Raw genomic sequence first — 14,434 nt, 5'->3', positions numbered from 1 at the left:
CTTGGCCATTTTCATGAGAATAGTAAGGGTTGGACTTTCTATGGATGACCAAGAATATGGACAAGAGGTGTATCCATCTCTTATGATTGCCATCATGTGTTTGACACATATCATGATTCTCATAATGTGTCTATTGCTTAGAGTTTTTGTTTAGTTGAATGTCCTTGGGTTGGAAAAAGGACCTCACAGTATTTCCATGAAGTACCTTATGCAGAAGAAAGTGACCATGTCACCTTCTTCTCTTTTGAAAAAGGGATTTGAATCAGCTTAATAGACAATAAATTCAAGACCTTGTACTCAAGCCTCCAAATGGATCTTTTAACAAGGGATTTTGAGTTGCCTATTGAAGATTGTATAGTATTGCAATATTTGGACTGGTCAATCATGATTACCATGCAAGAGCTTCTATTAGTAGCTTGATCAACAATCACTTATACAATTATTAAAATATGAAATGCATGGATCCAAGAACAAATATAGGCCCTTAATCTCCCAAGGTGTGAGTGTCAACAATCTTGCATCTTTTAACAAGGGATTTTGAGTTGCCTATTGAAGATTGTAATATTTGGACTAGTAAATCATGATTAGCATGCAAGAGCTCCTATTAGTAGCTTGATCAACAACCACTAATACAATTATTACAATATTAAATGCATAGATCCAAGAACAAATATAGGCCCTTAATCCCCCAAGGTGTGAGGATCAACAATCCATTGCATAAGCTTCATTGTCTTTGGACTTTTGACACCCTTCATAGCATTAGCATGTGGCTTGGGAATAATGGGTTTCTCAACATGGCACAAATAGGATACTTGTAGAAATATCCTAGCATCAAAATAAACACAAATATTTCCTTGAAGAAATATATTTTCCTTACAAAGTTGGCCTACTCTATCTCTATTGTGTCTATATAGCAATTTTGGTATTGCAAACTTGGTCATTGCATTGGGGGTGAAAGGATCACTTTACATCAATTCTATTCTTATTGGTTTATCCATAGGAGCTCAATACATACTCACTACAATGATCATGTCAAATGTTTTGTGTTGGATCTTATGCTCAATGGTGGGAGATTGAACAAAATCTTATAGTTTCAAGAGTTTCAAGTGCTCATTAATACGATAATCTCTCACATAGTTGGCTCACATTCAATCTCAAAGTCATTCACTCTCTCCTCACTATACCCAAGAAAACTAACAATTAATAGTCCACAATAGAATCATCTTCTCACATTTGCACATTGTAGTCTAAATGTCTTTGAAGATTCATTAGTAGCCTCACAATATAAGTGTTGCCCTTTGATCCACTTTCATTACTCTTGTGCAACCAATTAGATTTGCCAACACTTCATTGAAAATGAAAAAGTAGAGTAGAAGGAGAAGGAGAAGTGATACTCTCAACCTCTCACCCATTAAGTCATGGAAGAAGAAGGAAAAGAAAAGGAGAAATTCAAGAAGAAGAAGAGCTTTGTTCTCCAAGTCCCTCACTCACACTCACACTCTCCCTCACTCTTAACAAGGTGCATAAGAAAATAAGATGTAAGCAAAGAGAAAGTTTTGTCTCAAAGTTTTAAACACAAGAATGAGATCCTCTATTAAAATTTTGGCCTTTATACATAGGGCTAGGTTTAGGGTTTCCTGCAATAAGTTGGGCACCTTGCTCACTTTTAGGCTCTTGACTAGTCCTTTTTAATTTATGCATATACTTTATGTTAATTTGACCACATTTACCTAAAGTGAATAGAAGATTTGTACTACAATCTCGTATTGTTATGGGTCTTCCTAACTCTAGGATATTTTACAATTTGCTTAAAAGTGAGCATAGCTCTTACATAATATTATAAACTAATAATGTGATAAAATTAGTTGCCATATGTAGATAAAATTGCCTAATTTAATGTAATGCACTTGTGAAAAAATCATTCCAAAATAATTTTGAGACTTTCAATTTGCATGCTTCCCCCCTAAATTGGCATCCTCCTTCACTCGTAAGGTTAACATTATTCTCTTCCTAGATGAGTGTCAATCCCATGCACTTATTATTGTAGGTAGTATGCTTCCGTAAGAAGAGGACATGGAGGAGAGAAAAAATAGACAAAGAGAGAGAAAACAGAGAGATAAATATTAGAATAGGAAAGATAAAAGGAAAAAGAGGAGAGAGAAAGCAAGGAAAGTCATGAAAACTGTGAGAAACGAATATAGAAGATGGAGAGACTCAATTACATTGCTGCTAAATGTGTCAAAAATGGTCCCTTACATCTTTTATATACTTGTGCCAATGTAGCACCATGTATTATTAAATGTCTCTCAAAATACATGACTAATTTTTATTCATTACAATCCGTCCACACCCAAATGATTTTGAGCTAGAAAATAAAATTACATGACTTATTATCAAGGTACTCAAAATAGTGGAGATAAGCATAGTACTCTCTTTAGATATTACAAAAAATAATCTTCAATTTTCTTCCAAAGAAATACCAAATCTAGAGTTGAAGACCATGTATGAGGTATATAATTCAAAGTTGAATCATAAAGATAAAAACTTGATCTAAAATTCTTTAAGTATGAGCTCCTCCAAGATGTAATCATTGTACTATCCACCACAAACCCTACGGTACAAAATTTCCTATAACTTTTCATACACTTATCCAAATAAAACATGTTATAGCTCCAAATAAAGATTACTTTGAGTACTCTTAGTTATATGGTCCTAACTTCTATGCAATTAGTTCAAATTTTGAACTAGTCTAAAATAATGAATTGTCTATGAAAAAAATTGTAGTGAAATAAAGTCCATAAACTTGTATAGTCTTCCTCCAAGAGATCACTTGAAAGTATGGGAATTATTCCAAGATGATTGCTAGTCTAAACATAGCTTCATTCAACAATCTCTTATCCACTTGGATCAAAAGGGACACTATCATCAAAGTTGGAGAAGTGTGTCCTCCTAAATGACTATTAGTTTGACCCTACTTTTTGTAGTAATAACTTGCTATCACAACCTTGATTGAATAATGGATTTCCTTCTATATATTTTTGCACACCTTTTAGCAAGATCTATTGACTTGATAAGATTTTTGGGGTTTTGAGCCATCATATCAACTAATAAACTAGGCTTGTAGATGGTATATATACTTGTAGATCTTTACTTCAAGACTCTTAGTTTCCACATTCATTGTGAGATTCAAGAATTGGTTGGTGTATTCCCAAACTGTAAGATTCCTTTGCTCTTATTCATACCATCTTCTTGCTAACTTATCTTTCTCAATAGGAGAAACACAGACTTGAACCATTTGAGCCTTGAAGGCTTCCCAACTCTCTATGGGATGATTCTTATGCTTGGCATTTCTACAACACATATATGCAGAGCCTTCCAAGTATAGGGTTACGAAGTAAATCTTTTATTTATTTATTCTAGGATAAATGTGAAAGTATGTGTCCTATTAATGCTTCTTAAATTCTCTTTGCTATGTTGAGAAGGAACTCCCACTTCAAGTTGGCTATTAGTAATGTCTCTTCTTCCAATAATACCTTTCTTAGACTTAGTGTTTAATAGCTAAAATGGATGTCTCATATCTGTGGTAGGTTGAGACTTTTCCTTTGTGTTGGGCTGAAAGCACAATAATTGATGCATTGGACAAACTTCTATTATTTTAGAAGTTGCAACTCCCTAAAGCAATAATCTCTCACCTCGTCTCTTGACACTCCACTCTAACTAATTGTGCATCATTCTCTCCAAATCAAGAAACCAAGAACACAAGACTAGTTTCGAGGTGTAGTGAACTCACCTGCTTACCTTTTTGCATTGTTTTCCAAAAGCTTGAAGGCTCAAAGATAGTTCCACAACCCAAACAATATGATTCGATGCCATCACTCCTTTGCATCCACCACTAAGTACACCAATGAGTTGAGAAGCTAGTAGAGAAAAAGAAGAAGAAGAGAAAGAAGACAATGAAAAGCTTCACCTTCCCTTATTCCTTTGCTCAATACACCTCTCATTATCTCTCTCTTAGTTACTCTTAACAATGGAGGCAAGATGATGAAATAGAAAAATAGAATAAAAAGCTTCAATTGTTGCATTGATAGAGATTTTATAGCATAAATGCACCAAAAGGGTAAATACAATTGAGATCTCCCATCCTTGTATAGACAATAATTAAGATTAGGGTTAGGTCACTTCTCTAGGATGGCACACTGTTTGCATTTTAGGGATTGTGTCCCTTTTGCATTTTTGGATTTGTGCCCTCTTTTGGGTATCCTACCCCCTTAGTAGGATATAGGCCATTTATTTCTTAAAGTATACTTGTGCCTTAGCCTCATTAGACCATGCCTACACTAACACAATAGCATAGCCTCTGCCCGACTTTTTGAAAAAGAAAACTTTATTTTAAGAAAATTCTCTCTCTGATTTTCTCTCTATCTGGTGTAGAAAAAGAGCGCATTCTTTGTTGGGGTTGCATGGAAAATGCAAGTGATGGTGGGGTTAAAAGCTGAGGGGGTCCTGGAGGAGCTCTTTGGAGCCAGTTACAACCAGGTCCAGGGTGTCATGAACGTCAGCAAGGGAGAGCGGCTGCTTGCGACTGAGGGCCCACGTTTGTGCCAGGGCCATGATGTTGTGGATCTCCTGGCCATTGAGGGGGTGGCTGTGGGCCACCAGGCTGGGCGGGGTGGCCTGGTCGGGCAAGCCGGTGCGGGCCAGGAGAGAGCACCAGATGAGGAAGCACTCCAGGTCGTCAAGGTCTGGGTAGTGAATGCACAGCGAGATGCGCGACAGGAAGGCGCTGTCGAAGGCGCGCACGCAATTGGTGGTGAGGAAGAGCACCCCCCCAAAGTACTCCAGTAGGTGTAGGAACATGCCCGTCATCAGGTTGTGCCGCACGTCCACGCCGTCGCTGCGCCGCTCCAGATAGCCGTCTACCTCAGCGTCGTGTTCAGCACGTGCCACAGGCTTGGCTCCAGATGGCCCACCTCGCCTCCCAGCTCGAAGGCCGAGATGGCCCAGAACGGCCGGTGCAGGCTCTCCACCCGCGTCTCTGCTGTCAACGTCTTCCCCGTCCCTGACGGCCCATAGCACAGCACGATGCATCCCTCCCCCTTCTTTGCTATCACGTCCACTGTCTTGTGCTCATCCTTCGCCGCCGACAGATACGTCCACACCAGCCCCCTCAGCATCTCCTTCTGCTTCCCGTTCTGCATCACCCAGCAGTTGATCGTATGCCCTGTCGTTGAAGGCTATCTCCTTCAGCCCCTCCACCTCGAAGCACCCCCATTGTTTCAGGCTCAACGAGAACCCATACACGATCCTCGGCCCCCTCTTCAGCTCCTTCACGCTCGGCCTTGCCTTCCTCCTCTCCTCGTGCGTCGACACCCCCCTGCAGAAGCTCCAGCGGTGGCTTCGCATTCTCCAATGAATAGTCGATATAGATAGCGTTTAGGCCTCCTTGGGTAGAGCCGTGAAGCTCCTTATATAGAGGATGAGGGTCGAGGCTCGAGGAGGAGGGTCGAGGAGGGTAGCGGGGGCAGGTCGATGATCAAGGCGGGAGCAGGTCGAGGCGGGCAAGTCGAGGCGATGCACGCGGTGCGCAGCTCGAGGTGCTGTCGTGGCACCTGCCCCCTCCATCTTCGTGGGGAGGTTGGGGGCTGCCACGTGGCAGCAGCCCCCGACCTCCCGTTAATATATAGTAAAGATATATGTGTCCAACCCACACAAAAATTGTGGGTGCGAGAAATACAACTATGGGTGATGATACAATGAGCATAGGAGTAAGCACGACTCTCATAAAATAATATAACCACAATAATCTGGTGCCCATGAAGTACAACAATAATACACAAGTGTCTAAAATAATATAATGAAGCTTTGTGAAATAATAATCCATCATCAAATAATATAATGAAGCTTTGTTTAAGTAAGAAGATTTGAGTTTTTAGTTTTTAGTATTGCATTTTGTGTTTTTGTGTTGTTTTTGCTTCAATGAATACACAACCCAACAAGCATGACAAACATGATATATCATATGGTTTGTTTAAGCAACAAAAAATTGAGTTTTGAGTTTTGCATTTTTATATTTTTGTGTTGTTTATTGATTTTTATTATGTTTTCAAGTTCAAGTTTTGTGTTTTCATCTAGTCTAACAAATCCAATCTTTCCAATCTTAATCCAATGGACTAACATCTCTCAATTTGGTATTTCTAAACTAGATGCTTGTATTTCAAAATATACAAGTTGCAAGTGTGGATGATTGATACCCCATCAATCCCATCTACTGAAGCAGATAAGCCTTTTATTCTACTAGACGGTAGGAGTGTAAGAACCTTAGTGGTGGTTGTACGGTCCTTTGTTCTGACAACATAACCAAACTTTTGGTATAATGCACAATAGTCGAGACATTGGACAGACTTCTATTCTTTTAGAAGTTGCAACCCACTTTGGTAACAATCCCCCATCTTGTCTCTCGACACTCCTCTCTAACTAAACATGTATTCTTCTCTCCAAGTCAAGAAAGCAAGAACACAATGCTAGCTTCAAGATGTAGTGAACTCACCTACTTACCTTTCCACATTGTAGTCCGAAAGCTTGAAAGCTCAAAGATGGTTCTAGGACCCAAAAAATACAATCCGATGCTATCACTCCTTTGCACCCCCTACCAAGCATACCAACAAGTTGAGAAGCTAGTAGAGAAGAAGAAGAAAATAAAGAAGATGATGAAGAGCTTCATTTTCTCTCACTCCCTTACTCAGCACACCTCTTACTCACTCTTTCTCAATTACTCCCAACAATGGATACAAGTTGATAGAATAGAATAAGAGAATATAAAGCTTCAATAGTTGCATTGGTATTGCATTGGTAGAGCTTCCACAGCATGGATGCACCAAAACAATCAATACAATCAAGACCTCCCACCTTTGTATAGATACAAATTAGGGTTAAGGTTAGGGCACTTCTCTAGGATGGTGTATTGTTTGCATTTTAGGATTTACATTCCTTTTACATTTTAGGGATTGCGTCCCTTTTGCGTTTTAGGGTTTCCACCACTATGAATTAGGGTTGCACCCTCTTTTGGGCATCCTACCTCTTTCGTGGAATCTAGGTCATCCCTTGAAGGATACTTGTACCTCAGTCACCTTATTAGACTATACCTACACTAATACAATGGCAAATACATGTGCACAACCAACACAGCAATTGTGGGTGTGATAAATAAAGCTATGGGTGATGATACAATGTGCATGGGAGTGAGGTTTGGCTCTCACAAAATAATACAAGCATAATAATATGGTGTCCATAAAGTACAACAATAATATACGCCTAAAATAAAATAATGAAGCTCCACAAAATAATAATCTGCCACCATCAAATAAATCCAACACTTTAGCATTCACTTTGCTTTGACCTTCTTTGACTTTAGCCTTCACAAAATATTGTCAACACATTGTTTTTCTACAATTTGAAGTGTCGTCCCCATTAGGCAATTCAAGATTATCAATGGTACTTTTTTTTTGTATACCTATCAACTTGTAATAAAGACAATTTCTCCTAACCATGAAATACTCTTGAAGTATATGCAAAAGCCATGATCAAAGTAGTCATAGCTAATTCTCAAATCAATGCATAGAAGAGATTCAATAGGAAAAATGAATATGGTAGTAAGATACCCATCTCTTGCAATGATGGAGCAAGGTCCTCACCCTTTATCTATGATGGGAGGTCCAAGAATAGGAGTCCTCAAGAGAGAAACTAATTAATTGCAAAAAGATGTACACAACTCTAATCGACCTAAAGAAGCTTTGTCCTCAAAGCTTAGAACTCAAATGAAATTTATAATGGAATGTACAAAAGACCTTTGGAAGATGTAGATCCATGTTGAAAATGAAGTCCATAATCTAAAGAAGGTCCCCCTTTAAAGCAATAATTAAAAAGAAGTGAATAACTACAGACTGTTATAATTGTCCAATCAAGGCTATTAGAAGAAAAAGTGCCATAACTTGGGGTATCCATGTTTGAATTCAGCAAATGAAGTATCATTAGAAAATAGATACCATATAGAAGCTTGTCCATCCATGAAGATAACATTTTGACCAAGTTAAGACAATTTATTTTATGATAGAAGTTTAAAATAGCAAGTTGTCTTGTTTAAAAATTCATTGTTCTTCATGTAAAAGACAAGGAAAGGAGTCAAGATATGAGAATGCCTTCCAAGTATACTTTTCCATAGGTAAACACTGCCATTTAATAAGATATTCTAGTAGTGATGATCGATTCCTCAAAATTTTTACTCCCTTTCCAAAATGACTTTCTTAGGCTTCATAGATAATGAGACCATCTTCACCCATGGAAGACAACTTTTCCAAAACATGAATGGCTAGACTCACGTACTTCTTTAATTGAGAAACATAGAAGATATTATGAATACACATTGAATAAGGCAACTCAAAAGCTTATATCCAAGCTCTCCAAATCTCTTAAGGATTTCATAGGGCCCATAAAATCAATGATCTAGCTTGTTATGGCTACTTGTTTCAAGAATACATACCTAGATTTAGGCACCGTTAGCAAAACCCAACATTTTTCAAATTTTAGTGGTCTTATTTTCTCATCTACATAAGGCTTTATGACATCTCGAGCTTTGTGAATGTTGTCCTTCCATTGACTCTACAAAGCTTCCATCTTCTTAATTTTAGCCTTAGCTTGTGGATTCACGACATCATGGAAAAGAGTGAAAGATATTTCTACTTTTTAGCCATCAGCACATCGAATGGCAATATGCCAATGCTCATATGATGAGTATTGTTATAATAGAATTTAGTGAAATGTAACCATCCATCACAAGATACTTGAGTATCATGATAAAAGTGATTAAGATAAGCTTTCAACCCCTTATTCATGTGCTTTGTTTGTCCATCTACTTGAAAGTGATATGATGTGCCAGATGTCAACTTAGTGCCCCTAGTAGAAAGTAGACTTAGCCAAAAAATTCCCATGAACTACTTAGTATCACAATCAAATACAATCTTTAATGGCATCCTCTGGATCTTGAAAACACCATCCAAAAATTGATAGTTTTTAAGCCAAAAATTAGACCTTAATTGGGATGAATTGACTAATTTAGTTAGCCAATCACAACAACCACATAAATTGTATTCCATCCATGCTTCATAATAGGCGATCCCATGATAAAATCTATGCTTATATCAATCCACTTTCCTTGAGGAATGGGTAATAATTGAAGCAAACTACCAGGTAGAAGTGTGGAATCTTTGTTTTGTTGGCACGATAAACATTGCATGATATAATAATTAGCATCTTGTCAAATGCCCTTCCAATAAAAGCTCTTATGGATAGTGTTAAATGTCTTGAATAGCCCATGGTATCCTGCCACCAATAGTGAGAAGTGCATTTCTTACAAGATACAATACTTGAAGAATGCTTGGGGCATCAAATAAACCCATCCCTTGTACTATATAACCCCATTATGCCATGGAAAATTAGGATACTCCACCTCTTCTCCTTATTGAGATTCTCTCATCATTGTGATTGCTTTCTCATTAAGAAAATACTCTTCTTGCATATCATGGATCTAATCTTTGTATAGGATAGAAATTGAAAAAAGTGGACATACCCACATTCTTGACAAAGCATTTGTCACAATGTTATATTTACTTGCCATGTACCCTCGTCTTTTCTTAAGAGATGAAGTAGGCTATGAGAGGACATATTTCAACACACAATGATTGCTCTAAACCTTGAAATGGCTTCCATATATGTAGTGATGCCACTTTTTGATGGCATGAATGATTGCAAACATCTCTTACTCACATACATGAAATTGGTGTTCCTTGTCATCCAATTTCCTACTTTCATAGGCAATGACTCCATGATCTTAATATATAATATCCTCAACACCTCTTCCACTAGCATCCACACATATAGTGAATTTCTTAGAAAAATTAGGGCATACCAAAATTAGTGCTAAAATTAGGAGTGACTTCACCCACATTGAAGCTTTTATTTGCAATAGAATCCCATAAGAAAGTCCATTTTTTTAGTCAATTGATCAATGGAGCTATAACATGTGCATACTTTTTAATTGATTCTTGGTAAAAAGATGATAATACAAAGAATTCTCTCAAAGATATAGAATTAGTAGGGGTAGGCTAATTCTTCATACATTGCATCTTCTTTGGGTCCACTCTAATCCCACTCTCACCAACTATGTGACCCAATATTCCACTTCATCCTCCATAAGAGAACACATTGATTCCTTAAATGCAAAGAGTTTGTATCTTCTTAATGTGTCAAATACTCTCATACATGTCTTAAATGCTATTCTTTTGACTTCTATATATGAGATATTGTTAAAGAAAACAAGAACTATTTTGAACAAGAATGATTGCAAAAATCTTATTCTTAAGTGTTTGAAAGTAATTGGAGCATTTGAGAGTCCAAAAGGCATCACCAATAATTGATATTATCCTCTTTTGGTCCTACATGTAGTCTTATATTCATCTCGTCTTTTATATAGATTTGATGATACCCAAAATGAAGATTGATCTTGGTAAAAGAACCTTGCATCCTTAAGTTCATCGAAGAGGTCATTGACACACATAATGTGAATCTTACTTTTTATGGTGGACTTGTTTAACTCTATGTAATCAATGCACATACAAAATGTACCATCCTTCTTCTTTACTAGTAGCATTGGAGAGGAAAAAGGTGATTGATTTGGTTGAATCAATCCCATATATAATAACTCCTTAACTTGCTACTCCACCTCCTCCTCCTCATGCTTAAACTTAGATCGTCTGTAAGGTGGCTTGTTGATGGGCTTGGTATAAGGAGCCAAGCCAATAGGATGATCAACCTCTCTCTTGGGTGGCGACGGCTAAAATAAGTCTTTGTATTCTTCTAACAACTTGCATAATGCTAAATTCTTCTTCTTTAGTGTGGGTGTGGGTGATCTTCGTCCTTTTTTAAAAGAAGAGAAAATATACAAGACTTAGCATTGATCTCTCTCTTCAACTTCTTCATAGAGATGAGCTCCATTTGTTTATGTTGCTTGATGTCCACCCCAAAAAATATCAATTTGTATAAATTCAAATCCATGGTGAACCTTTCAACTATTTTTAACTAATTGTATCCAATGACTATGTTAATGGGTCCCATTTGTAAGGCTACAAGATCAATTTGAATAGTACATGATGGTGACAACTTGATAAGAGTGCATGGGAATATTTCATAACTAGCCTCCACAAGAATATAGGCAACTTATAATTCATAAGACCTTTGAAATGAAGAGTATTTTCATATCTATTACCTATCTATTCATCATGAGAAATAATGCACAACATATAAGGACCACTCGACTCAAAGGGAAACTCACATAGGATCATAAAACTCCTCATTTGGAACTTCTTCTTCTTCATGTGGTTTCTGTAAACTAGGTATGGGTGCTATTTGAAACAATTCACTTTCATTTACTTAATCATCTGATCCTTCTTCAATAATCATACTAACTTTGGCATTCCTTGATTTGCATTTATTCTTATGGTCAGGGATCTATTTGTGCCCACATTTGAGGTGCAATCCTTTGATGTACATATCCTTCAACTTATCATTTGTTTTATATGCTTTCCTTGTGAATTGTTTGCTAAGGGCTTTCCATTAAAGTCTACCCTTTTAAAATTTGATTTACTTCAGCATTAAGCCTAGAGTTCATACCTTATTTTGCTCCATAAACCATAGGATGAGTTTAGACTTTTCTATAAGGGCTTTGAAACCTTCCTTCTTGCCTAAAGGCATCTATTTGTTGGTTAAAATTCTATCCCAACCTTGAATATTGATTTGAAAAAATGTTTCCCGCAATTTTAGGTTGAAAAGAAAACACATCTCTATGATATTTCTGGTTGTACCTTTCAACAGGCTGAATTGTGTCATGTATGGTCTTGGGATGCACAGCACCAAACTCCAAAGAAAGATGAAGATCAAGTCCATAAATGTATTTATTCAACTTTACTAAATATGTAATTTGTTCCACATACATTGATAAATTGAGAAACATGTTGGAATTCTCTCTAATAGACATTCCTCTTTGCTTGAGATCATACTAGCTCATTTGTAACTTCTTTTTTTCTATGAGAAAGATAAAACCATCAAGGATTTTCCTCTTGAATTCCTCCCAAGTGATAAAATGTTCCCCAATATTTCTCATGTATCTCCACCAAGTGTGGGCATAGTCTTCAAGCTGAAGGGTTGCATAATAGATATTTGCCTCATCACTATGGGGCTAGAGTATAAAATACATTTCCAACTTATTTATCCAATCCCATTCCATGGGTTTAGAATTGTCTCCTTTGAAATTTGGAATGTCAATTTTCTCATTGTACTTATGGTCATTGTAAGGTAGTGGTGGATTTGTATTAGGTTGTCTGAAAGATTGTTTCCTCCATGTATCTTTATTCCATGAATCTTGCCTATAGAAGGGATGCCTATTTTGATTGCTACCAAAACCATGGATTTAGGTACAATGCTATATGCACTACCAATTTCCAAGACGGTTGCCATACTAGCAACCCTATGCTCAACCATACTATCTAGGAGTTGGCAATCTTACTTTGGAAGGGGAGCCCCTTTGACTCTACCAATGCCTAATGATTCAAAGCCAGCCGCTCTAAGGATTGGCATCAAACCAACAAGAATCCCTAAACCACCATGACCTATAGTGACCTATCCACCAAGCGATGCTCCAATGCACTTTGTTGAGGAACCACTAGAGGAAGACTCATACATAAACCCTTATGTCTCTTGTGGCAAGGATGGTAATCCCATATTGATGGACTTTAGGCATGTGACATTCATGCCTTTAGGTAGAGGGAGAAATAGAGGCCTAGGAGGAGGTCAGAACCATGAACCCATTGCATGTTTGGACGTGTGGCCATCTAGGTCATATCTCATCACACTACCCTGAAAAGGAGTGAGCAAATAGAGATAAGGCCAACTTGAGATGTCTTGAATACAGAGTCAAACACCTATTTGTTGATTGCCCTAGGCAAAAACCCTCCATAGTTTGACAATCATGCTATCTATGCCACTTGGACTTAAGCATTGGGTTCAATGTCACTCTACTGAATGGGATAGACCCTTCAAAGTCCTAAAAGATTGGCCTTTAAAGATAAAGAGAATCCAATTCTCCATGAACTTCATAGTTATGAAGGGAGTGGATTATGATATCCTGCTAGGCAAACCTTGGATGAGGAATACCCGAGTGATAGAGGATTGGGGTAATGGCTTCATATTCTTAGGCAATAGATCAAAAGGAGTATGAGTAGAGATGGACATTTGACCTCATCAAGGGACCTAGATGCCATCTCTGCCATGCTAAAGGGTGACTCAAAGGCCAGTAGTGATTATGGACCCCTAACTAAGTACATTCATTGTCTTGAGGATGAGTGCAACTAGATGCATGTATTGGCAACCATTGATCTCCCATTCTCAGATGATGAGGATGTATATCTCGAATGATGATGATGTATATAGGCAAGCTATAGCAACAATTTATAACCTATCCACAATGCCTCTATGCACGATGGCCAAGAGCTCCATCAATCAACACCTATAATGTCTCAATTAACAAACTAGAACTCCATTGTATCCTCAAGTACATGTCGAGTGAGCTAGTTGGCAATCCATCTACAAACTTAAAGTTCCTCAAGGATCTCATGGAGAGTAAGGAGTGGTGATGGACTAAGACGCATGACTTGAACCTATTTTACAACTGGGCTCTCATTACAATTGAGAAAAAACTTAAGGATATGAACTCTCAAAACAATGCATAGTCTATATGAGGATTCCGATGATGAGTACAAAGAGTCTGTTGCTCCATCAGCGAGTAATTAAGCAAATCAGAGGTGACTCTAAACCCTGAGGGATCAACACTTTTAAAGTAAACAAAGGAGTTGCCAAGGTAGATTGTAATTGAAATTGGTTAGAATACCTATAAGTAGTAGATTATAAGCAAGTGAGATTAGTCTAGTCTAGCACACATCATTATTTGGAGTGGAGTCAGCCTCAGAGCTATGACCAATAGAAGAGACATCCTCTTCTAGTGAGGATTGTGAATACAACTTTGAGTTAGAGGTAAGCTCTGGTAGTGAGCCTGAAATGCCTTGACCATCTAGGATCAAATGCACCAAGGGGGCCTCCTAGTCCACCTAAGGTGCAAGAGGCTAAAGGAAGAGAGAAGGAAACATTCAAAGTCTTTAGAAGCTGATCAATAAAAGAAACATTAGGTTTTTCCAAGTACTTCACGAAGTTCAAGAACGGTGATAGTGGTTTTAATAAGAGCTAAGCAAAAAGGATAGGAAAATGAACCCATCGAACTAGAGTTAAGGAAGTCAACTTGGCAAGGGAAGGTGACAAGCCTTGACCCATGTAC

At 37.7% G+C, this 14,434-nt stretch overlaps 1 pseudogene; it reads right to left on the bottom strand.

Annotated features, from left to right (window-relative positions):
* Positions 1 to 4,485: 4,485 nt before the first annotated feature.
* LOC148041773 (uncharacterized) lies at positions 4,486 to 5,622 on the bottom strand (annotated as a pseudogene).
* Positions 5,623 to 14,434: the final 8,812 nt, after the last annotated feature.

The sequence above is a fragment of the Lygodium microphyllum genome, chromosome 1 (genome assembly GCF_053477565.2).
Source record: "Lygodium microphyllum isolate KBCC chromosome 1, Lygodium_microphyllum_v1.1.10, whole genome shotgun sequence".
NCBI classification, from domain to species: domain Eukaryota; kingdom Viridiplantae; phylum Streptophyta; class Polypodiopsida; order Schizaeales; family Lygodiaceae; genus Lygodium; species Lygodium microphyllum.
The sequence above is the reverse complement of the archived record's forward strand: the minus strand, read 5'-3'. Positions and strand labels throughout refer to the sequence as shown.